This window comes from Thermobia domestica, chromosome 6, assembly GCF_964235325.1.
Source record: "Thermobia domestica chromosome 6, izTheDome1.hap1.1, whole genome shotgun sequence".
NCBI lineage: Eukaryota > Metazoa > Arthropoda > Insecta > Zygentoma > Lepismatidae > Thermobia > Thermobia domestica.
In genome coordinates, this window is record NC_137459.1 from 227,365,002 (window position 1) to 227,392,663 (window position 27,662).

The 27,662-nt window shown below is 34.8% G+C and overlaps 1 protein-coding gene across 2 annotated transcripts in view; it reads left to right on the plus strand.

The window, feature by feature from the left end:
- Positions 1-27,662, plus strand: part of Apoltp (Apolipoprotein lipid transfer particle) — a 6,186,292-nt gene that overhangs the window by 3,321,028 nt on the left and 2,837,602 nt on the right. The window lies entirely within an intron of this gene.

A 27,662-nucleotide genomic window follows, 5' to 3' on the forward strand; every position in this document is an offset into this window, starting at 1 on the left:
AAGTTAAAACGGAGCAAGGGGACGATAGACTTGGTCCTGAAAATGTAAGTAACAGGAACTTCAGCGTCGAGTTTTTGTGCTCTCGGGATAACATCTCCAGTCCTGGTTATCTCTGAAAGCAATACTGTTTAAACGCAAGGGAATAAGCAAAATATCTTTTTTATTATCTGGGTTACCGAGTCTCAGTCGAATAACCGGTCACTATGACTTTGAATCCTCGACCAAGTAGTGGTCCAGAAGCTAACCAACATTATGTGGCTAACACTATGATCCGTTTGAGCTCTAACGTGTTCATTCTATTGGTGCAAATTACAACGTTATATCCGCAACAGATGAAAGTGATTCTGGATTTTCGGAACAGATAAATCTTCGGAAAAGACTAGAAAGTGCAAACCTCTTTGGTTATTTGAAAACAAAATATTATTTATACTAACTCGTCACAAATGTGTTTCCATCCTATAATTCAATGTGATTTATTCATGTTGAAATTGGAGACAGGCAAGGTCTGCTACATCTATAAGGAACATCTAATTTTCATTTCAATGTTTGTAACTTTTCATTATAATACGATTTGGAATTTTAATATAGGATATTTTTGATAAAAATATTACCAGTATAATAGCCCTCATTCAATTTTATTTTTCTTCCTTTTCTTTTCGTTTTTTGTTCACTTTGTGTTAGTAGTCTAGAATGGAAGACATGATCTGCGCTGCCCACTGGGTTTGTTAGAATGTGTTTGCATCAGTACGTCCAATCAATAATACCGAATTTACAATAGAACCATGCGGAAGGGAAGCATGCGTCCTAAACTGTTGACATTATCTTAGATATGCCTCTATATATTCGAATAATCCTAATATCTATCTATCTATCTATCTATCTATCTATCTATCTATCTATCTATCTATCTATACATACATACATATATATATATATATATATATATATATATATAGATAGATAGATAGATAGATAGATAGATAGATAGATAGATGGATGGATAGAAAAATAGATATATAAACAAACGTTATTTCTATACTACTGTTTGATTTCTGGTAATGGAACTTCATAATGGAACCACATTTTTATCTATTCTCCCTTTTATTTTTCTTCTTATCTCGAAACTTCTCTCCCTCTCTCTCACCTTCTGCCTCATTTCTAAACTTCTGTGTAGTATACATCCATTGGTTTCAATTTTTTGTTGTGTCTGTTTCAGTTTCTCCATAAATGAAATTATGTACATTGTTTCGTCCCGGTTATGTTATTTCATTTTGTCGATACTATTACATGTGTAGTTTGAAATTAGAATTGCGTTCCTGTTGTTGGCTAATTTTAGTATGGGAGTGAAGAAAGGAGGAGAGAGGGAGAGTTTCTTTACCACAGACGATTATTGGATAAGAAGGTGTATTTTGGGTGGCCTAGCTGCACGGCGTTAGCTGTCGCATTTTTTGATGCGCAGTGTACCAGTACCTTTTGCTAACCCTGGAACACCACCAAAATTGAATTCGTGAAGGTTAGCTGACTAGGCAGCCAGAACAGTTGAACCACCACCACCGGAGAGGTAGAGGTTCCATTAAAAATATGAATATCTCGGTGACTGAAACAATTTCTCAGGTATTGTATTTGAAAATTCATATCCAGGTGTGTAGAGTGAAACAAAAGATTGGTCAGCGACTTTCTGTTGCCAATTTTGCTTTTTCCATCCTTAGTATTTCTTTCCTTACTCTTACAATATATTGCTATATTAGCTATAATATATAAAAAATATTGTTTACAATACATCCTAAATACTACAATTTGGCAATCTTTGATGCTCTATAGGTCACTGACCTCTATCTCTTTGAAGATTCTAAAATTATACGGAACATTGCAACAAATATACAGAAGAAAAACAATATTCTGTTCTGCAGCTAAACTTAATGAAATAGAAAATAAAATAAAATATCAGAATGATCATCTTGAAATCTAATTTATAAAAGTTACTAATCTAATTAAATATATATATTTTTAAATTTCAATTTAAAATTTAGATTGCTTATTAAAATTTTTATGTATATGTACATAGAAATAAAAAAAATGTCTCTGCTAAGCTTGCGCTTAATATATCCCCCATTTAAGAAGGTTTGTATATACTTGTGAAAAGATATCACAATGTTCTCACTTCTGCTAATTTAAGATGAAGTAGAATTACCTAGCGAGAATACTGTATATTCCACCACTGATTGCAATTAATATAATACAATTATTTTAAAATAACATACATATTGGTGTGCCTATGTATCTATAGACTTCTATGAAATAATATACTACTGGCAATACTATATATAGAAATATGCTTTTACCTAAAGTGGTTATAAGTATGAATATAATAATATAAACACTAAGTAATTAATATATACTTATCCCATGATACTTTGGAGTTCCCAATTTGAGAATTTGTTTCTGCATTCTCCTTTTCAGGTGTATCATTTTCTCGCATGTTATATTTTTAATAGAAAAGCATTTCCCTTATCTCCTTGCCAGTTTTGAACTCTGCAAGTGTATATACATTGATGTCTGTCTTGTGGACTACTTTTGAGGGGCACTGTATGAAACCATTAACTTTTTTGGACACCCCTGCCAAGGCATCTGATTTTGGAAAGAGGCAAAGGAGTACAAGGTCTCCAATATTATACTCAACAAGCCGATGATGCTTTTCATGCTTCCGCCTTTTTCTTCAAGTTGTCTGTAGAATTTCCCCGTAATATTTGGTTTCAGGAGATCTGTTCACTTTCCAGTACCTCAAACAGACGAGCTATGTCACTTGTTTGTGAGATATTTTGATGAAGCTCATAAGGAGAAAATTCCGTGCTGAAATGTTTTGCTGTGTATAAGCACCTTTCTACTCGTACTTTAGTAAGTAATCGTGGCCACTCCTTTAGGGGTTGTGAGCGCATTACTTACGTAACATACGGACTGTAGGCGTTATGGCTGTTTCAGCAATTTCTCGCTGAGGAAAGTAAGCACTACTAATTACATGCTTAATTCCTAACTCTTTTATTGCATCTTTCCATTGTGTGGATTGAAACTGGGATCCTGTATCCGTGATTAGCATTTCTGCATTTGTGCATAATTTGAGAAAATCTCTCAATTTTCGTAATGCAATGGATGTAGTTGCTCTCTTACAAGCATAAAGGAATACTAATTTTGAAAACACATCTAAACATACTAATATCTATTGGTAACCACCATACCCTTTTGTGATTGGACAGCAGAAGTCAGCACTCAGAAAGACGCCTGGCTTATCCGCTATAACTGAATGCATAGGTTCTCTATAATAACAAGTAGGTGGGTTTCCTTTCCGACATATGGAGAATGAGCCACAATATTTCCTAGTTACAGTGCGCATCTTTGGCGAAAAGAAACTCTTTGTCAATCGAGGAACACGTTTGCTAGCTGAGAGATGTCCATTTTGTTTGTGATAATAATTTAATAAAGATGACTAAGACTTCCGGAATACATATGTGTATGCCCATGTTATCTCTCTTACATACTCTTCCATTCAATATTTCATATCGATGGCTTTTCCCACAAACCTTACCATTTTTTCGCCATTTTGCATTTGCCTTTCAATGGGACATAGAAATGAATCTGAAGTTTGCAGCTCAGGTGACATGCTAATTAAACTTCCCATTTCACATGGGATCTCTTCTAAGATACCCACTAATGATTCCTTCAAATCTGGTTTGGCATCAATGTCAAATTCAACGTCACTATGTAATGAATATCTGGAATGACAATTGGCCATATTATCTTGGGACCTTACATGTTTAAAAGTAAAATTTGAATTTGCCAATGAGAGTGCCCACATTAAAATTATGTGGTAAGTGAGTCTACATAGTAAAATAAATTTTAAGGCCTCGTGGTCTCAGAGTATTATGAATTTATTTCCTATCAAATTGTGTTTAAATTTTGCTACCACATCCACCAATGCCAAAAGTTCCAACTCGGTCGTCGTGTAGTGTTTTTGAGGACCAGAAAATATTCTCGAGGACATTCCTATCACTATTTTTTCTCTATCGTCATTTATTTGATACAACAATTTGGAACTCGCTCGATCGGAGGCATCTAGTTCTAAAATACATTCTTTATCGGGTAGTTCCTTTTAAGTACTACTTTCTTTTGAAATATTTCTTTAATTTTATTTAGGGTTTCCTGATGCTGTGAACTCCATTTAAACTTAACATTTTTCTTGAGCAACTTATAAAGAGGATACAAGACATCCGAATGTTTCGCACTGAAACATCTGTAAAATCCTAAGTAACCTAAAACTTACGTAACTCTCTCACATTCTTAGGTGGTCTAAATTCAATTACTTTCTTAATTTTATAATAATCCTTGCCAGTTCCTTCCTGGGACAATTCAAAACCAAGTATTTTAATTTTTAGTTGCGCGAACTCACATTTTTACCTGATTGTAACTCCTCCTTTCTTCAATAGTGTCAATGCCTGGTCCAAATGAGAAAGGTTCTCTTTGAAGCTCGTAGATGATATAATAGTATCATCAACGTAAGTATTACAGAATGATTTGACATTTCCAAGAATTTCATCAATGTTTTGATGCACGATGACAGACTGGTTTTGGTTCCAAACGGTAGTTTCATGAAACACTATGATATACCTTCAAATTCGAAACCTAAAAATTGTTGGTCTTTTTCCCTAACTTTCACGTTTACAAAAAATTAAACTATATCGAATCTACTGAAATAATTCTTATTACTAAGTGATTGCAAGATGTCAAGAGAGAACAATGATTGGTGAGTTTCTCCTTTTAGAATTTGAGAAAGCCTCCTCCCATCCAAACATAGTCGAATCTTCCCATTTGGTTTCTCTACAACAAGTGGATGACTATAACTACTAGGTGATTATTTGATTATCTTCCATACGAGCCATCTGTGAATTTCATTTCGAATTTGATTCTGAAATTTCAAGGGAAAATTGTACATTTTTTACCTAATGAGTGTGGGATCAGTTATTTCAGTATAATGTTCATATTCTTTGATCGTTTCAGGTCTCTCGTCAAAAATATCACGATGTTTAATTAACAAAGAAGCTAACATTGCCTTTTGATCATTATTAAGTTCTACATAAGCGTTTACATGTTCGTGGATTTCTTCTACAGTGGTTTTCGTATCCACTTGTAACATTTCTGAGGATGAAAATACTATTTCTTGCAGTTCGTTGGTTGTTGGACACTTTCTAAGCTCCAACTGTTGCTTGTGGTCAGTGTTATTTAGAAGCTCCCTTGAATTGCCATAAACTACTTGCTGCAATTCATCATATCTCGCTAATTTATTAAAACTCTCTACCGTGATTGCATTATCAGCATCACAATTTGTTGTCCCCTCTATATATCTCAATACGAAATCTTGGTTATCTATTTACACGTCACGAAAATTTATTTCTACAGTGTGTGGCCTATGTAGTACTAATAATTCTCTAGAATGACGTAACACAACATTTGCTTCTACAAAGAACGGAGATCCAAGCATTAAATCAAGATTAATGTTTTTCACTATGATCCCTACTGTGCGAAATAGTTTCCCATTAACGTGCAATGCTAATAGAGTTTGCCCCTACATAACAGCTACCTTTCTACCAAACACAGAAGTAACTTTCATATTGTTAATTTTCAGAAAAGGTGGTGCGTGGTTACAGTCGTCAACTGTATCCCAAAGGTTTTCACTCAAGGCTGAGATTGATAATCCGCTGTGCAGCAATTTATTGATTGACTGTGCATAAATTATCACATTAATTTCAGGTAAATATATAATAAATTCACTAACCTCTATCTCCCTGAAGTTTCTGAAATCATACGGAACTTTCCAACAAATATAAAGAAGAAAAAGCGGTTTTCTGTTCTGCAGCTAAACTTAATGAAATTGAAAACGAAATAAAATTTCAGAATGATCATCTTGAAATTTAATGTATAAAAATAACTAAACTAATTATATATATATATATATATATATATATATATATATATATATATATATATATATATATATATATATATATATATATCTGAATATAAAGTTTAGATTTCGTATGCAAATTTTTATGAATAAATATAAGAATAAAAATATGTATGTTAAGCTTGCGTTTAAAAATGTCCAGCATAAAAGTTCTCGCCTCAAGTAAAACGCATTTCTTATGTTCAGACAATTTCAGTATCCTAGACACTTCTTTGAGCAACTATTGCGTAAGTTGCTAAGACTATCAGAAGTTATTCTAAAATGTTACCATAAAATGTTGGTAGCTAAGCTACATTAAAGCTGTTTCACTGAGTAAGCCCCTAAGATAGTCGGATGTCTGTGAAACTATGTACATGTAGATACATATACAGTGTATAAGCGCGGTACATGCTACTAGTCTGGCTGAATGAAATTTTCTAACCTGTTTCCAGAATGTTAAGCTAATACAGCTTAACATTTGTGTAACTGAAACCGAGAGTAGGCCTACATGATTATTTGTCCGTAAATGAGAGGTACCACGTACAGAGGTATTAAACAAATTTAGGTTACTCACAGCTTATGAAAATAAGTATACCCTTACTTAGAGCTCATGCGATAATTATATGCAATATATTAAAAGGATTAATTGTAAATATATATGCAAGCTAGTTTCGAGAAATTACACGTAGGTCCAAATTACTGAGAAGATGAGGGGAATCTTTCTGGTTGCAAATAAAAAAAAAGCGTCGATGAGTAGTATGATTATATGGGTATGTCCTACAAAATATAATGCACGTGTTGTATTTTTTCCAAGGAAAATAAGAATATAGTTGTCATAGGAGGGAAGTTCCACATAAAATTCTTGGTCATTAGATATATATGACTAATTTATTGAAAGTTTTCTAGGATTTCTAGCGGATAACGACTTTTTGTTCACACGGAAAATAAGAGCTCCCAATTCACCTTGCCACTGTTCTGTTCTGCGAATTCATTGAATTAAGGAAAAATGCATTTTGTGATGAATTGAAATAGGCATGAACTGAAAATAATTCCTATCTGTTACCAAGCAAAGTGACTAAAGGACTGAGGAAGGTAGGGCGGGGAAGGAGACTGTCTGTATCCGTAAAATTGAATTATGTCCCATAATAATACATTAAATTTTACTGAGACAAAAACACTGTCCGTATAATGGAGTTGTATTATAAGGCCGGAAGGTAAGATAGAAGAGATGTTGAAGGAAGATCAATTTGGATACCAGAAAGGAAAAGGCACAAGATGTAATATTGGGTTGATGAGAATTATATCAGAAAGAATTCTTTACATAAAGAAAAAATTTCTTTGTACTTCGTCGAGTAGAAAAAAAAATTCCGAACAGGTCAATTATACTAAACTTCTGAAAATATTTAAAGAAATCGGGGTCAAGTAGAGAGACAGAAGAGTCAAATTGTATATGAGATAACGAGTGAATTTGCGCCTGAATGATGTAGAAGCCAATCGTGTGTAGATGAAAGAGGAGTCAGACAAGGATGTAGTATGCCGCCCCAATTATTCAATATTTTGAGTGAAGGTTTATTCAAGGAATCATTGGTGGGAATTGGGAATTTCAAGATTGGAGGGCAATCATTAAGAAACTCATGTATGCAGATGATACGGTTAGTATAGCTAGAACGGAAAAGAAAACTACAGTAGATGATTGGCAAAATAGTTGAAACTGGGAAACTATATGAAATGGAAATCAATATAGAAAAATCGAATGTTGAGAATATCTCATGAAAACGCGTCCTTACGGGTCAGAGTACAACAAAGAGAACTTGAAGAGGTCAATAATTTGAAGTATCTGGGAAGTATTCTGACTAAACACGCCTACTGCACCAAAGAGATCGGGTCAAGAATTGTTATAGTCGAACAGGCATTCAACAAGAAAAGATTAACTAGCAGGTTTAATATTGGACTAAGGGAGAAGCTAATCGGGTGTTATATATGGAGTATTGGGCTGTATAGTTCAGAGAGATATTTAGAGAGCTTCGAAATTTAATATTGGAGAAAGATGGAGAAGGTAAAATGGATTAATAGAGTAACAAATAAAATTGTTTTAAAACGGATACGATAGTAGGAAACGGTTCTAGTCAGAATCCTTCGTAGAAAATCCGAATAGATTGGACAAATCTTGCGAAGAAATTGTCCTCTTTATACTACTATAGAAGGAAAGATAGAAGGAAACCGACGAATAGGAAGAAAAAGAACACAACTGATCGATGTTTTGAACTATAGAAGAAATATTGGGAAATGGAGAAAGTGGAATTTTGGAGATGGAGAAAGTGAAAGAGACATTTCCAGATCCAAACCTAAAATAAAAATAAAACTAAAACACCTATAGTTAGTCCCAGGATCTGTCAAAAGGCAGAATACTTAATAATAATAATAATAATAATAATAATAATAATAATAATAATAATAATAATAATAATAATAATAATAATAATAATAATAATAACTATTTTAAGTGCTTTGAACAGCTCATTGGGAAAACGAAGCGCTGTGTTTAAACCATTACACAGTCAATTAAAACAGATCAGAAAATTTGTAGTATAGTTTGAATATTAGCCGGTTGAGACCCTTGTCAGAAGGTTAATACACGTATATTCAAATTGCAAGATGCAAACTGATTACAAGACAAGATTAAAATAGAAACAGTCAATTTCATAATATATTATTCACAGAACTATGGGAATTAAAGCTTCATTTTCTATCGTTTAAAGTTGCATATCCGACATGCAAAAGATCTTGGTTACTTATTGTCATAAACCAACATAAAAGATTCGTTCTCTGAATAAAAGATCATAACTAAAGATTTTCTGAAGATACAAAATAACAATAAAATCAAGTCTGTTTTCATAAAGTTAAAACAGTTATTTTTTTAAAGAAGTATTGCTCTATTCGTTCTCCCAACATACGTTCATTTTAAACTGTTATAAGATATTGACCCTCTTTTCGAAATTTCGCGTTTTGAATTTAGTGCTATCAATATCAATTGACTTCTTACACTATACACACTCTTATTCCTACATTCTTCAAGCAGTAGTTACTACTATATTTCTTATCAATACCATTTGAATCAAGAATTTATCAATAAATTTCCTTCTTTTTGATAGGCATTATAGTCCCACAAAGTTAACCAATATTCGTACTCACGTGAATAGTAGTCCCTTTTAATTTTATAACATAGTAGTCGTATAAAAAATTTCTGTACAGCTTCAATTTTGTTATCAAGTATATTAGATAAAGTGTTCCAAACGACTGAACCAAATTCAAGTTTGGATCTAACAAGTGTCTTAACTAAACTGTTCCAAACTATTGAACCAAATTCAAGTTTGGATCTAACAAGTGTCTTATACGAGTGTCAGTACACATAAGAACAACCATCTAAAAATTCAGGTCATTGATTAAATATACCTGTTGTTTTTCTCGTTGATTGCACTATATCGTTTATATGATTAGCAAACTAAATTGTCTTTCATATATAATTAAATGTTCTTTAAGTTGTTCTACTTTGCTTATTCTTACTTCATTAATGTTATATTTGCTGACCAAATATTGAGTTTTATTAGTGAATGTCATATATTTTTAGTTTTTTTTTAGAAGTAATAGCTAATAAGTTATTTTCTCACAGGAGACTAACTGCATTTGAAACTTTCTGCAGGAGATAATTATCATACTCATTATTGATTACTCTAAAGACCTTTATGTCGCCTGCATATATATTATTTTTGAGTACTTGACTTTTCCTGCTAGATCATTGATAAACAAAAAAGGGAGAAGTTGCCCCAGGGGAGACCCTTGAGGTATCCCCTTCCCTATTTGACCTTTACTAGATGCTACACAGTCTATTTTTACTTTGAAAGTTCTATTTGATAAGTCATTTTCTAATCATTTATTATAACATAGTGATAGGCCAATGTTCTATAACTTACTTGGAAGTAATTTGCAATCAATGGAGTCAAAGGCCTTGACATATCCCCGATATGTATGATATATATAACCTGTAAATTACTTTTCAGTGCAAAGTATGTAAAATCTGCAAAATGGATAACATTTCTTGCAATCGATCTACCCGTAAAATAAAAAAAAACATGTTGCGAATCACTTAAAACATTCTTTGCATTGAAATAAATTTATTTGTCATATTTTTTTTAGTTTTTCTTTAGAAGTAATAGCTAATAAGTTATTTTCTCACAGGAGACTAACTGCATTTGAAACTTTCTGCAGGAGATAATTGTCATACTCATTATTGATTACTCTAAAGACCTTTATGTCGCCTGCATTTTTACTACTTGTCAGTAGATTTAATGCTTGTCAGTAGATTTATATTTTACAAACTTGAACTATATAAAGATTATTGTGTCTTCTATACAGAATATCAGTTTTGTTTATAGAAAATATATATTTACCTACAACATTGTACACGACTATAATAATAAATTTCTTTGTAGGCAATTAATTCAAAAATCTTAAAGAATACACTTACTTAACTAATAGGCCAAATAACATGATATTGAATGTTATCAGTTCCAAGTGTAGTACTTCTCTTAATTTTACTGATTATTTTAATTACTTATTTTTGCATGATAGATGGAATACAAGTCGACATGTAATTATCATTATATTTAGTCATTTTCATAGCCTTACATTTTTTCTTTTATTTTGATTGGAGTCTAAAATTCAATTTTATGAAATTCAACTTTAAAACATTTTGCTATGTCAATAATTTCTGACACTGATTTTGTTACTGGTATTTTATCGTCTACAAACTATATAATCAAGCACTATTTTCTAACTGCTAACACACACAGCTAAGTGCTTGTGAGTAATTACATGGACAAATTTAGGATTGATTTTCAGTTTCACAGAGCAGTATAACCCCTATGTAGCGAATTCATTGAGATTTTTTTAAATGTGGTTTTCATTAAATACAGGTTTGAGGTCAAAGAAGTGCACCCATATAAAAATGTTTTAAGTAATATGCATATAATAACTTAATATTATAACGTGTGTTATGTTTCCAATATGTAGGTCTGAATTATTTAGACCTTAACTCTAAAGGATTGCTCATTTAAAATAAGTAAAATAAGAATAAGAATTGCTCTATAAGATGTATGTGTTTGTTATGTATTATATATGTGTACGTTCCACCAAACTTGGTACACACATTAATTACAGTGTGGAAGACAGTACTGTCGAGATAATGCCCCGTAGCACACCTAGGGAGAGTGGGAGACTGGAAAAGTGTAAAAATGATCGAAAATGGCCGATAGCGGTCTCGAATCTATAGTATTGAAGTGCTTTAGATGCTGCCACGAGTAGAGATCTTAATATTAGGTTAGATTTTACAACTACAAAGGATAACCATGAAGAGCAATATAACAATGTAAATGATATATATATATATATATATATATATATATATATATATATATATATATATATATATACAGTCTTCCAGGTCCCAAGACAGAGATCACATCCCAGACCATGACAGAAATAGGATGCTTCACTGTTTATTAAAGACATTCCAACTTGAATTCCTCCAAGGTCACCGTCGCGAATATTATGAACATTCATCAGACACAAACGTACATGATTCATCACTGAAACACAGTATTCTCCAATCGTCAGCAGTCCAATATTCTAGGCCTCGTGCCCATTCGAGGCGCTTCTTTGCCATGTTTGGAGTAGACTCTATTTTTTTCTGTTTTACTTCTTCGCCATGTGCTTTTATTCTCTTGGCACAAAGAATCCTTTGAACACTTTCATGCCAAATGTCTGCGCCATACTCAGCCATTTTTATGCTTAAATCTATTAGAAGTTGCACTTCTGTTTCCCAGAGCCAATCATTTTAGTTTTTTTATACCTAACAGAAATATCTTTTTTATTTTCACCCACACTTCCCAACCCTATTTTGGCTCTTGTTTATTTCAATAGAGATTCTGCTCACAGATTTTTGTTCTATCCCAACTCTACTACCAATGTGTTGCCGTGTATATCTTAATTCCACCAGAAGTATTTTGTTAACTTTCATTTTACGCAGAGAAAGTTCTTTTTTTATTTTTTTTATTTATTTATTTATTTCTTTATTTATTTATTTATTTTTTGCTTTTCCCATTATGCTGCAATGACAGGACTACACAGAATAAAAGATTAATACACGAAACACGCCACGATCATTTTTAACGCCCATTCGAACTGTTGAACGCTTTAAATGTCGTTAACTTCTTACGACAGCAACCACAACACTTCAGACTGTAACTTGTTGATAGGAACCATAATAGCTATCTACAACTGAAACACCACTCTCATAATTCCTCCGCCTCATTAATACCATATGCTGTTCAACGGTGATATCAGCACTTCAACTGTACAGTAAACAAATAAAAAATCCTATATTGGTGGTTTAACCATTAAATTAAATGTTCTAGAACTCTGAAATTATGACTCCTACATCAATTTTGCATTTTTCGAGCGTGAGTCTAATAATTCGGACATGTCTATATAATCGAGGAAATATAAAATGAGATATGCTTTTCGTTAAAATAAAGCTTAAATATCTATAGGATAATAGTAATCTTGATGAAGTAGCTCACAATATTGAACAAGAAATTGATTAAGTAATAAAATTGTCAAGAAAACAAAAGAGAGCTACGAAAGAAAATAAATAATTTCTGAACACACTGACTGCAAGATTTAAAAAGAAGATCTCGAGTAGCCAGGAAACTATACCACCACAAGCTACGGGATTTCAAAATTTCAAGCTCTTAGTTTTAAGTTCACAGCAGTTCAAACACTTTTTCATATTGTCTTTAAGAGAATTCAGAGCTTCTGTGTAAGTATCCGAAGCGACACCAAGTTCTACTGAGATCCTAAAATTGGAAAATGAAATTTGCAACTTTATTGCTGAGAACAACTTATATATAATACAATCTTGAAAGGCTCTTGCCCGCTAATTTGTTCTTAGCACTAACGTTGCAAATTTTGTTTTTCGATTTTAGATTTGAATACAACTTGGATCCTTTAATACCTCTGTTCTTTTCCTGCCCGAATAAAGTAATAAATGCTCGAGGAGTTAACTGTTTTTTTTTTTCTTTTTTAATTTATATTTTCGTGGAACATTTTTCACGTTATGCTTTCCATTTAATATATTAAAGCATAACAAAGAAACTATTATTATTATTATTATTATTATTATTATTAGTAGTAGTAGTAGTAGTAGTAGTAGTAGTAGTAGTAGTAGTAGTAGTAGTAGTAGTAGAAGAAGAAGAAGAAGAAGAAGAAGCAGTAATAGTAATAGTTGTTGCATTAACATTATTTTCTATTCATACATTTTCACATTCGTTTTAATTTCTTGACACAATAAGTTCTACTCATTCTGGGAAAATACTGTATGTAAAATTGTGCAGTAAATTAGCTGAATATATCTTTTTCTCGAGGAATGTTTCGAAACTTGTAGGAATTTTAGTATTATTTTTTCAATATACTAGTTTTAAAATACATAGCATTGGTGTATATCACTACAATGCTAATTTAATTTTATGTAGTTATCACTATACAAAACTTATTGCTTATTGCCTTCTTGAAAGAAAACGTTTTCGGTGCCTCTTATTAACTATTTATAATAATTTTACATATTTAAAATTCTGGAAGTAGAGAAGACGTAAGAGTTCCTTCAACTCGGAAAGCATATGGTAATCACTAGCTGCATGGTCAAGAGAGTAGGAAGGATGTCCACATTGCATTGTTACAGTAGATGTTTCACATACATTTCAGGATATTGTTTACAAGTGTTTGCCATAATTGCCCACACAGAATGTTGAATAATATTCAACATTAGTTTTGGTTATATTTGGTAAATAATAATATATCGCCCCATCAAAATCACGGTTGGTTTGTTTAAAACAAAATGCTTAAAAGAAATGATTAAAAAGTATTTTAAACAGTTGAATTTGTTTAAAACAAATTTTATATACGTTTTAAATATTTTGTTTTAAACATATGCATTTTTTAAAGCTGGTTTTAAAAATACGTTTATTTTTATTTCATCTTTTTCTTTTCTTTTTCTTTTTTTTCTTTTTTTTTTTTTTTTTTTTTTTTGTAAAAATAGGAATCTGTCAGAGGAAGAAAAGTGTCGAAAAGTGCTGCCCATTCAAATGGCTATTTTCTTCCCGTGTGAATGTTTTGATTTGATTTTGGTTACAGCAGGTCAAAGTGATTATCTACACTTTAGTTTGTCTTTTTCCGTTTGTTTCTAGCGTGTATTGTATTGTTTAAATGCTTATCAGCTAACTTGCGAGAAAGTGTCGCAGTAGATTTGACTACTTATAGAAATTATATTTAAAAACAAATAAACAAAAGAATTATCTTGGAAACAAAGTTTATGTTGTATTAGAAAACAAACAAAGGGTTCTTTGCTGAACTGCGGTTCTCAAATTAAACATTGCAGGCATCCATTGATATAGTACATGTTGGTTATCAGTCTCCGTAAAACTTGCAATCGTTTGACATGAGTCTTACGCTAAGATAAAAGGACATCATCAGCAAACATAGTATCTTCGTAGACAATAGTCCGAAATAAATGAAACAAAAACCACGTGAACGAGTGTTGTGTGGGCCAGAGTTTCATAGGACAACCGCTCGACAAGGGTGTTTCTGGAACGGAGAACAGAAGGGCTAATTTCCCTCTTCCTGATTCATACATTTAAGATATTTTGTGTACGCTGCAGCATGAGAAAGGTTAATAAGTCAAGCTTCGAATGCCACACTGAGTGATGCATAATTACTTCAAAATAAATGCAGTGTGTGCCAGAAAGAATATACCGACGGAAAACGTCATGCCTTCGCAACCACGAATCCAAAACGAAAGAAAGAAGAATTACGTGACAAGGCGCTATCTAGAGTTTTATATGATTGCTGCTAGAGACATGCGCCCGTTTAGAGGTCATCTGCCTCCTTACCCTGAATTTCAGATTTTTGGGTCAGTAATGCAGATTCAGAAATCTTTTGCTGAGAAAAGTCAAAAAATAAATAAAAATAAAGTCCTTATACCAAACCAACACGAATTATGATAAGTTATAATCCATTTCCATTGGCCGCAAGGAGCTATAGGCCTATATTACTTTTTGGCTCAAGGATTAAAAGATTGACTCTACTTTCCAGGTTTGAGCCTGCTTAAAATTTTGGAAATTGGGCCCAAGCAACTTTCCAGTTTTGATCATTTGTTTTCCTCACTATTTGTTCGGTGTAGAGACTTGTTCTTTTGTACTTTGCTTATGAAAAGGTTTCTTATTCTGCCTTACTGTCCTAGTAATCTGAAATTCAGAGTGGGTGGGGCCAGCTGTCCTCATGCCTCCACTGACGCCCTTGCCTTGCGGCTGTGATATGAAACTAGCCCACGCCCTTTCACCTGGTTTTAGTTTCAATTGTTTCGGACTCTTGACTGCGAAGATTTACGTTTTGAAATCGAATTTATTTGCTGAGGAAAGCTGAACCATTCTGAAAATGCACTTGGATTCATTGTATTCTGAATCCCTAAATTCATTCAAAACAATTATTGACTTTAAAAAAACAACCAATAAATAAGCTTGCAGAAAATATTCTAAATTTAGCACAACATAAAGTGTGCTCCAAGCATTACTTTTCGAAAAAATATTATTTTAAAATGATTTTATTAGCATCAGTGTTCCGAAAAAATCAAATTTTGCAACTAAAATTTCACCCACATCCAAGTGACTAGATGAGTAAAAATTGTGCACACGTGTGTACGATTCCGATAACAATACAATTGTTTGAGCCAAACGCCGCAAAGAATGACCCCTTAAATCCAATGGTCATTCGGAAGTCAACTTACAAAACCCTGGTGCTACGCAAAGTTTTATCAGTAATAGCTTCAGAAATATGAAGACAGCATTTTGAATCGGATAAGGACACTCAAAAGTCGTTTCCGACACCCTTTGTGCTACGAAAACGAAATATGATACATCGGGGTGTACTATCACTAGTGAGCTACGAAAATATTATATATATATATATATATATATATATATATATATATACAGATGGTGATCAGAAAAATGGAAACACCTGTAGTTGGCAACACGTCAGATGTATTTGTTAGCAGTGGTGTCGTGGCGCCCGCAGCGCCGGACCGCTGGTGGTGGTGTGTTATGTCGGTCTCCATACTACGTCAGGCGCAGTGGAACAGCAGTGTCCAGTGGCTGCAGCAGACGGAGGTAGTGTAAAATGGGAGACCTTTCAGATCTTCAAAGAGGGCAAATTGTTGGTGCACGGTTATGTGGAGTGAGTGTGACGGCAGTGGCTACTGTGTTAGGTGTGTCGCGTGGGACAGTGTCGAAGGTAATGACTGCCTACACAACACACGGGAAAACCACATCGGGGAAGCGGAACAATGGGCGGAAGAAAGTCATGAGTGACAGGTCACGCCGGGTATTAAAGCGCATTGTCACGCAGAACCGTCGTGTCACTGCGGAGCAAGTGACGGAGGAACTCAATCAGCACCTCCCCCACCCTATTTCGACAATCACAGTCGGCCGCGAATTAAATAACATGAACTTACGGGGTCGTGTTGCACGTGCCAAACCGCTCATCAGGGACCATAACGCTTTCGCACACCCCAAATGGTGCTGCGACCATGCAACTTGTACCGTTGAGGACTGAAAACGTGTGATATGATCGGGTGAGTCATCCTTCACCGTATTCCCAACCACGGACCGTGTTTATGAGTGGACAACGCCCAAAGAAGCTTATTATCTGCAGTGTCTCCGCCCAACTGTGAAACTTGGCTGCGGCTCGGTGATGCTGTGGGCTGCCAAAACATGGTTTTCATTGGGTCCTGTGGTCACACTTAGCGGACGAATCACTGCCAACGATTATGTCGAAATTTTAGGAGACCACTTGCATCCTATGGTCCGGATGTTGTTCCCGGAAAATGACGCCATATTCCAGGATGATAATGCACCCATTCACACAGCTGGCGTTGTTGAAGCGTGGTTTGAGGGACATCGGGATGAAGTTCAACACCTCCCTTGGTCCGCCCAATCTCCAGACCTCAACATTTTCCCCTATAAGTTAGCAAATTGTATTGAAATTTCCACTCTGCGAATCATTCATTCTGGCTACAATAATGAATTTGTCGAACAAAAAAAAAACTCTGTACACGCCCGAAACGATTGTATTATCTGTCAGGAAAGTAAATGTCCACCTGTTTTCTGAGCCTGGCATTCCTGCGCTCCATCCATGGAGAGTATGAGAATTAAATCAATCAAATGTTTACTGAGGGACAAGAAGAAAAGTTTAATCTGAATAAGACATTGCAGAGGGGCACAAGCTGTGAATACGAATAGTGCATAGTGTAAATAAAAGGTGACACCAAAAGAGAAAGCCAGAAAGAGCTGCTAAACGGAGAAAAAAGAGTAAAAATTGTCAAAGTGGGAACATAAAATAGAAACACAACGAGTATGCCAACAACTAAGCGCTTACCAAGCAACGATCTTGGTGTAGTTTTAATGCACTAGATCACAATTCGTTAGAATGTAGGTTCGAATCTGCTCCAGGTAGTATATTTTTTATTTTCTTAAATAATGCATACAGCACATGAAAGGTGGTAAAAAAGAGCGTATTACCCGTTAAATATGTTAAGTGAAAAGGAGTTAAAAATTTCGGTGAAATTTATTAGAGAAGTGAGACAATGAAATTGAGGAAGCAAGTATATTTAATCAGGGCTTGTATCAGAGGGTGTGACCATAAAAACGGGAAATTTTTGCCGATTTTTGTCCACATGAGTCTCTACGATAGGCAAATTTCTTCAGAAATGTGCGTATTGCAGAGAGAGAGAGAGAGAGAGAGAGAGAGAGAGAGAGAGAGATATGTTCCCGGAACTAAGAGTGTGGTGCTTCCATTCAATCAACGAGATGACAAATAGACGCTTACATAATAAGAATGCCGAATACAAACAGCCATAAAACAGCAAAACAATAATTGCAAGCGTTATCACCTAAGGTTCCAAGATCCAAAGAACATATCACTAATATCCCGAATGCCAAAATATAGTGACTTACACAACTCCCCACTCCCTAAATGTGCCCTATTAAAAAAATCACAAGTTTTGGGATGAGGGACCATATTGAGACTACAATATTAAACTATATAGGTAGACTTTTAGCAGATTCGTATTCAGTTATTTTTTTCCACAACCAGTTTTATTGATATTCAAAACAGCAAAAACACTATATTTGTTAACGACAAAGCGAAGTTATTGCAACACTACGTTACACAGTGAATCATGCATATTACACTCGTAAGTTTTGCTATGCAGAGGTTAGCCACCAAGGCACGCTGAATAACGCCTGAAGGAAGCACCGAGGAAAGATTGCGATACAGTGAACGGAACAAGGAATGCATTACAGACATTTCAAGAGAAAAAAATCCCTCTTTCCACACTTCATGTTGTAGTTCTAACTTCCATTTCCCCATCAAAGTTACATGCCTAGACTATTATACAATTCCATTACACTAATCTAGTGCCTCCAAACAACTTTGTTCTACGAAGGGAAACGTAGAACACTACACTTATAGATATTCCATACGTAAACAGTTAAGTAGTGTTAGATGAATGCAATTAACCCCACATAATATCGATTGTCTAAATATACACTGGTTTCAAACAATTAGACACATAACAAACATTCACAACACTATTATAACCTATCATATGTCAATTCCCCTTCACAAGTGGTAGAATGAAAACCGTAGACTGACCGTGGAATGGGAACCGCAGAAAATAGAATGTTTTTTTTTAATTACAATTATGAACACAAGTTAGTCAAGGAAACAATGACAGTCGATGAAAAGAAGATGATCCGAGGTCGGAGTTCGAGAAATATCTTGATAATGAGATGAAAACAGAATTTTATAAAAGGAATGGTTACGATGCGCTAGACACAACATGGTTGCCTGTTTCCTCTCGTAATGTGAAAATGTCTCGTTTTAGAGAGGCGAGAAAAAACCTGTGTTTCGTCTTGTGCAGTGGCGGATCTAGCTCGCGGGCGGGGTCCTAGGCCTCCCAGTTTCAGATTGATGAAAATAATTTAAGCTATTATTTATATAGTTTTGAAAATTTATAGTACGATCATGATATACTTATCATAGTCTAAATTCAGGCAGCACATCCAGTTTTTACCTTCTAGATCTGCCAATGGTTTCATGACTGTCCCGGTGTCATCTCGTGTTTCCGAAACGAGAAAAATTGTTATCTAGTCTCGTTTCGTGTAATTTTCTCTCGTAAACCTCATAATAATAGAAGTAAAATTGGAAGCCATGCGGTTTCGAAATGTTACGCAGTTTACAAGTTAGAACTGATAATCGGACAAGAGAGGACTATGGAATGCTTTCGAGACATTTGAAACGCGACGAGTTCAGAAAAGGACATGTCACGTCTCGTCCAGGAAAACTAGACGAGACAGACGCTTTAACAAAGCGGATTTAACAAAGCCTATATTATCTCGCCCATGCTGAATTGGAAGCCTGGCCCCAGAGATGAAGTAGATCGTGGGCCGTGGGTGAACAGGACGTTACCCACTGCAAACCATCATCCGCCGTGACTCACCATAAACCAGCGACCCACCATAACCTACATACCCACTACGACACACCGACACACTCCGCATCGTGCATTGTATACAGCACCCTCTGATGAGTGGTGAATTTGTCTACGTTTTACTTTTAAGATCTCCATGTTCTTCTTCTTTTTCTTTTGCATTTCTTTCTATTCACTTACCTGAGATGGGTATATCTAACAAGGCTAAGGCAGACTTTGTTCAATGAACTTAGGGGCCATCTTTCGCGAGGTAGTTGTGCACATTTTAACTGGGAGAGCGCAATAGCCAAAAATAGCCTAGAGAAAGCGTCTTAAAGTTTCGACTCGCCGTATATATGATACGACGTCTAAAATTATCAAAAGGTGGTGTGGCAGAGTGTGGAGCATTCACGACTCCCGTGTAGAGGGTCCAGAGTTCGATTACTGCTCGAGTCAACTTGTTTTTGCTCTTTACCAATAAAGTTGTCATTTATAACTGCAAGTAAAATATTAATTCACTGTATGTTCATATATTCTAAACGATAGGAATTTTCAAATCAGTCGTAAAACTTTCCAATGTTTTATGTGAACTAGATTCAAAATATAACCTATTTCATAAATACATTGATATCACTAGCTGTATTACGGTTACCACAGTCGTTGTGTCCGAAGTTTTGAGTCTATATCTGTCAACAGTGTGCGTATTGCAAGCGGGTGAGGGGGACATCCGCCAAGGAATACTGGATGAATGCTATAGCCAAAGGGGATTTCCGAATTAACCCCCTTGCAATTCGCACTCTGTCCACAGATAAAGACACGAATCGTCAAAAACATTTTTCATTTAACGACTTTACGAAATAGGTTATATTTGTATCTAGTTCACACGAAACATTGAAAAGTTTTAGAACTGATTTAAAAATTCTTATTGTTTCATGCATTACAAAGCATATGGCGAATTAATATTTTACTTGTAGTTATAAATGACTACTTCCTTGGTAAAAGCAAAAACAAGTTCATTCGAGCGGGAATCGCACTACCAATACTTTACGCGTGAATCGTGAATGCTCCACACTCTGCCACACCGTTACTTGGTAATTTTAGGAGTCGTATCATATATGTGGCGAGTCGAAACTTTAAGACTCATTTTCTATGCTATTTCTGGTTTTTGCGCTCTCACAGTTTGTAATATTAACACATTAAATATGTACTACTGCCTCGCGAAAGTTCAGTTAACAAAGTCTGCTTTTTCCTTGTAAGATATAGTCATCTCAGGTAAGTAATTACAAACAAATGGCAAAAAAGAGAAAAAAATAGATACCCTAAAAGTAAAATGTAGACAAATTCACCACTGTTCAGAAAATGCTATATATAATGCACTATGCAGAGTGTATCGCTGAGTCCTAGTGAGTCTGTTGCTTATGGTGGATGACTGGTTTATAGTGGATCACGATGGGTGGTGGATTGCAGTGGGTCACATCCTGTTGACCCACGACCCACTAACCGACTTATACATCTTGACCCACATGTCTCACTTGACACAAAACCCACTTCAATTCTGGTGAGAAGTTTCCAATTCAGGATGGGCGAGACAATATAAGCTTTGTTAAATCCGAGACAAGACGAGACAAAGCGTCTGTCTCGTCTTGTTTTCGAGACGAGACGTGACGTTTCCTTGTCTGGACTCATCGCGTTTTAAATGTCTCGAAAACATTCCATAGTCCTCTCTTGTCCGTTGTAAACTTCGTTACATTTCGAAGTCGCATGGCTTCTAATTTTACTTCTATTATTATGAGGTTTACGAAAGAAAATTAGACGAAAGGAGACTAGATAACAATTTGTCTCGTTTCGGAAACACGAGATGACACTGAAATAGCCACGAGACGAGACACAGACTTCGTCTCGCAGCGCTGAAATGAGACAATTTAACATGAGGAGAAGATACAGGCAATCATGTTGTGTCTAGTGCATCATAATAATTTCTTTTCTAAAGTTCTGTTTTCATTTCATTATCAAATTATTTCTCAACGTCCAACATCGGATCATGTTTCATTGGCCGTCACGGTCAAGGAACCTTAGGTGGCAATGCTTGCAATTGTCACTTTGATGTTTTATAGTTGTTCGTATTCCGCTTTCTCATTATGTAAGCGTCTATTTGTCCAGTTCTTGATTTGAATGGAAGCTCTTCACTCTCAGTTCCGGGAATATCTCTCTCTTTTTCTCTCTCTCTCAATCCCTCTTTTCGTTTCAGAGGTGATGATAGACAAAAGGGCAAAATTCCATAGAAATATTACGGCATTCCTGGCAAGATGGTCTCTGTAATAGGCACATTTCTGAAGGAATTTGCCTATCGTAGAGACCCACATGTGCGAAATGCAGTTTTTCAGATTACCACCCTCTGATACATACCCCTGATTAAACATACCTGCTTCCTTGTTTTCATTGTTTCACTTCTCTAATAAATTTCACCGAAATTTTTAACTCTTTTTCACTTAACATATTAAACGGATAACGCGCTCTCTTTCACCACCTCTCATATGTTCTATGCATTATTTAAAATAAAAACTAAAAATGCTCCTTGAAGCAATTCTACCTGCCGTCCTTTGGATTTGAAATCAAGTTCCTTAACCACTACACAAAGATCGTTGCTTGGTAAACGTTTAGTTGTTTTAATATATGTTCGCATTTGAATTCTATGTTTCCACTTCGACAATTTTTACTTTGTTTTTCTCCGCTTTCTCTGTATTGATTTAATTCTCACATTCTAGATGGTTAGAGTGCACGAATGTAGTGGCTAAGACGATAGATTGAAAATACAAAAAACGTAAATTCGAAACCACTACAAATATAATGTTTTTTTAATAATGCACACAGCACGTGAGAGGTGGGAAAAGAGAGTGTATTACCCGTTTGAGATGTTAAGTGAAAACTTGGTAAAAGCTCCACTGACATTTATTATAGAAGTGATACAATGAAGTTGAGATAGCAAAAATATCTAATCAGAGGTATGAATCAGAGGGCGGTGATCGATAAAAGGAAATTTTTCCGAATTTCACACATGTGAGTCTCTACAATAGGCAAACTTCTTCAGAAATGTGCCTATTACAGATACTATCATATTCCACCGAATGCGCTAGCCAAAGTAAGTTTAACAATAACAAATGGAGTAGTGTTTTTTCCTTAGAACGATAAATTAAGAAGTGCATACTGCAGATGAACGAAGTCTTTCGAATGTCCTAGTAATTTCCTCGCCCTTTCTCAATTAACATGCGTAAATCGTCTCTATCATGAAACAAGTTTTTGCATCCACTTTCTTAAGGTTTGCTCATTTAATATGAGGAGTCACTCTTTGATCCTTCACGATTGCTTTGAAAATAAAATAACTTGAGAAGGATTTGAAGTTATATTGATTAGCTGTATTACTCACAAATCCAGCATTTCACCCCTACATTATCTTCTCATGCAACATCATAAGCTACATATAGCTGAGTTCAGCCCTGATGTTTGGAACGAACTGGTAATGCTATTGTACTGATATTTCCACAAAAGTACATGCCGAAGTTAATTTATTCAAAGATCTGGAGACAATTTAGTGCCCATTAATAAACTAAATCACATACAATGGAGTAAAATTACAGAAATGATATTGTATTATACAGTAATTTCGCCGTGTATTATACAATAATAATAATAATAATAATAATAATAATAATAATAATAATAATAATAATAATAATAATTTTTCATCGGTCCTGGGCGGAAAGTGAGAATTAAATCAATCACATGTATAATCAAGGTAAGGAGAAAAGCCTAAACTGAATAAGACATTCCAGCGGGTCACAAGCTGGGAATAAGAATACTGCATGGTGTAAATAAAGGACGACACCGAAAGAGGAATCCAGAAACAGCAGGTAAACGGATAAGAAAGAGTAGAAATTGTTGAAGTGGAAACATAAAATCAAAATACGAATAGGCATGAGCACGAGTCGAGCCAAAATTCGACTCGACTCGAGTTCAATTCGAGTCGAGTCAAAGGTAATTTTCTTGAGTTTTGTTCCGAGCCAAGTCGCTGTTTTCGAGGTCGAGTTTCGAGTTGAGTCGAGTTTGATAATGTCTCGCTCTATCGTTCAGCTCGTTTTAACTTGTTTTGAAAAAAAATGGCCAGATTAGACTGAAAAGCGAAATCCATGAGAAATGTAAGCAATAATGTGAAATACTTTTAGTGTTGCTTACGACAGGGGTGCATCTCGTCTCGTAATTTTAGTGCATCTCGTGGGGCAATTTTAGTGTATCTCGTCTCGTCTAGATAACGAGAGGACAAGAGCTTTTTTTTATTATTACAAGACAGCCTCAAATGTAGTAATCACCAATATAAGTATATATTGTAATTCTTAAAATCAAGGCAGAGACCTGCAAGGTCCAACTCTTGAGCCCAAACAGAAGACCAACCCGGGTAGTGATATCAACCCGTTAGTAAAGCTTTCTATATGATAGGGTTAGTAATTATTTCTCTGCTCTCCCGTAAAGTTGTGATACGATCTACCACAGGATGCAGAAATAATTATCAATTCAACCAAAGTTTTTGTACTATTACACATTTGCTTCCACCCCTGTCAAGTCTGGTCGATCTCGTTGACGTGGCATGTTTGCTTTCTATACCCCTTTCTTCGTTTACTCAACTAAACCGTAAATATTCTGAATTATATTACTGCGCATGCCTCGTAGATAAATATTTTTTTCTGATTCCAATAATTTCCGTTTCGTCCAACAAATATTCCGTTCCTTATTTCCAGCAAGAACCTCTTATTACATTATATGGAGAGCATGTAGGTCTAGATATCTCATGTACTACATATAGCATGTAGAATTAACTACTACATGTAAGCCATTTGTCGACTTCCAGCAAAAGGAGCAGGTGATCACAATATACAACCCACGGAAATGATAGCTGTTAATACATAACAATCCCTAACGATACAGTGGGAGAATGAACAAAGCACTGGCTTCTCGCGCCGGCCACCCGAGTTCGAACCTACCTTGGATTTTTTGTAACCTGTTGAGATAAATTGTTGCTTCTTTTCTTTACAGGTAGTCACTCTTTTCATATTTTCTGTAATCCTTTGCATTTTAAAAAAAAGAAAACTGTATATTCTTATTCGTTCTACTAATGATGGATCTTCTCTTTGATTCCATGTCAAACATGCGCAGGTAGTGAAAGACGCTGTTGATAATAATAATAATAATAATAATAATAATAATAATAATAATAATAATTACTATTATTATCTGACCCATGCGTAAATTTCGCACAATATAATTTAATATTAATATGTGAAAATAAGTAAGGGGGCTGGCGTAGCCCTCATTTTTTCATGCACCTGATGGATCCACAGTGTCCACCCTGGTCCCAATTCTCTACCACCTCCTTCTCTTGATATCAATTATTGACATTTTGCCTGTGGAGGATTCTACTGTGGCCGCATGACTCCACATGACGATGCCCCGAAGGACACTCTTCATTATTATTTTGATTGAAATGGCCTATTTTCATTTGTTTACTTTTTAATGAAGTTGTGGTGGGGGGGCTAGCGACTCGACGTATTTTTTTTTTCGATGGGCCTTATGAATTGCATAGTGTCCAACGTTGCTCCCATTCTTCTACCACCTACCGTTCTCTAGATATAAATTATTTTTTTTCCTGTAACGAAGATATGGCGTTTCAATAATTGTGTTTGATAAAGAATTGAGGAAGGTATGGAGTTGCCATAAACAACACTTTTTAGTGATTATTATTATTATTATTTTACTTATCACTAATGTTCCTTATCACTGTTTCCAATGCAATGTGTTACTAAAACAGAAATTAAATTATACTCCTCGCCATTTACGCTCTCGAACATCAAATACTTGATTTATAGTTTTCTGTGTTAGCGGAAAGCACATTTATTATACTATCATTTCAAATAAAACGTTTCACAAGTTACTTCACTTTCAATGTGTAACTTCAAATGATCACTAACAATCGTATTGTTCCGATAGGAAAATATTGCCCTCCCAAAACCTGAGCTGCCTGTTGCGAAAGGACGTGAACCTTCTTTAAGTGACTAATCGGACCCAATACTTCAATAAAAGCAGATAAATCCATCCACACCAATATTTCAATAAAAAAGGAAAAGTCACTCGAACATTGTCAATACCCATCTATGGGCTAAATTTTATTCCTTGGAACTTTTTAAAAGTTTGAACTGCCGCCATTTTGAACATTTACATCTGATTATTATGGTTAACGCATTCATCCAAGATATTTCAACAATTAATGTTTGTGCCAAGTTTAATCTCCATCCGCTGAAAGCTACGACAGTTGTTGCGTTCACAAAAAGTTATATATATATATATATATATATATATATATATATATATATATATATATATATATATATATAGAGAGAGAGAGAGAGAGAGTGAGAGAGAGAGAGATAAACTTTCGATCTGAGAACTTTCGTCGAAGAAGGTCATGTTCGGCAAAAGTGCATAGAAACTTTGCGGCATTTCTGACTCGATGGTCTCTGCAATAGGCATATTTATTAAAAAAGAAAAAATCCTATTGTGGAGACTCAAATGTGTAAAATCGGAAAAGTTTCGTTTTTCCGATCACTGTGCTCTGATACATACCTCTGATTACATTATCTGCTTCCTCGTTTTCATTATTTGACTTCTCTAATAAATGTCAATGGAATTTTCAGGTCATTTTCACTTAACATATTAAACGAGTAATATGATCATTTTACCACCTTAAGTAGAAACTAAATGCGCGGTTCTGATTGGTTGGTGTTATACGTTTCTCGCCATGCAGCATACATATAGCAGAAAGGAAATGTTAGATTTTGTCGCCGTTTCTAGCCGAGTGTTCTAGTGTATGAGCTATTAAAGAATTTCTCTTTTGGCGTGGCTTCAAACCCGGCCGTAAGAAAATTTTATTTTAAGAACATTTTTTTCATCTCATACTCTCCGCGCAGGACCGAAGGATTATTATTATTATTATTATTATTATTATTATTATTATTATTATTATTATTATTATTATTATTATTATTATTATTATTATTATTATCATACTTTTGAACTTACACGGCGAAATTACTGTATAATACGATATCATTCGTAATTTTACTCCATTGTATGTTATTTAGTTTCTTAGTGGGCACTAAATTGTCTCCAGGTCATCGAATAAATTAACTTCGGCCTGCAATTTTGGTGGAAATATCATTACAGGAAGAACATTACCGGTTCGTTCCAAACATCAGGGCTGAGCTTAGCAATATTTAGCTTATGATGTTGCATGAGAAGATAATGTAGGGGTGAAGTGCTGCAGTTCTGAGTAATGCAGCTTATCAATATAGATTCAAGTCCTTTTCAAGTTTTTTTTTCAAAGCAATCGTGAAGAATGAAAAAACACTACACCATTTGTTAAACAGACTTTGGTTAGAGCAATCGGTGGAGTATCATGGTCTCTGCAATAGGCATATTTCTGAAGAAGTTTGCCTATTGTAGAGAATCACATGTGTGAAATTCGGGAAAATTACGTTTTTCCGATCACTGCCCTCTGATACATACCCCTGAATATATATACCTGCTTCCTCGTTTTCATTGTTTCACTTCTCTAATAAATGTAACTAGAATATTTACTTCGTTTTTACTTAACTTCTCAAACGGGTAGTAAGCTATCTTTTACCACCTCTCACGTGTTGTATGCATTATTAAAAAATAATTATACTTGGTGTGGATTCGACCTTACGTCCTTTGGATTGATAATCTACCGTCTTAGCCACTACACCAGGATCTTTGCTTGGCAAACGTTTAGTTGTTCGCATATTTGTTTGTACTTGTATTTTATGTTCCCACTTCGACAATCATTACTCTTTTTTCTCCGTTTACCAGCTGTTTCTGAATTTCTTTTTTCGTGTCGTAATTTATTTACACCATGCACTATTCGTATTCACAGTTTGTACCCATCTGCAACGTCTTATTCAGATT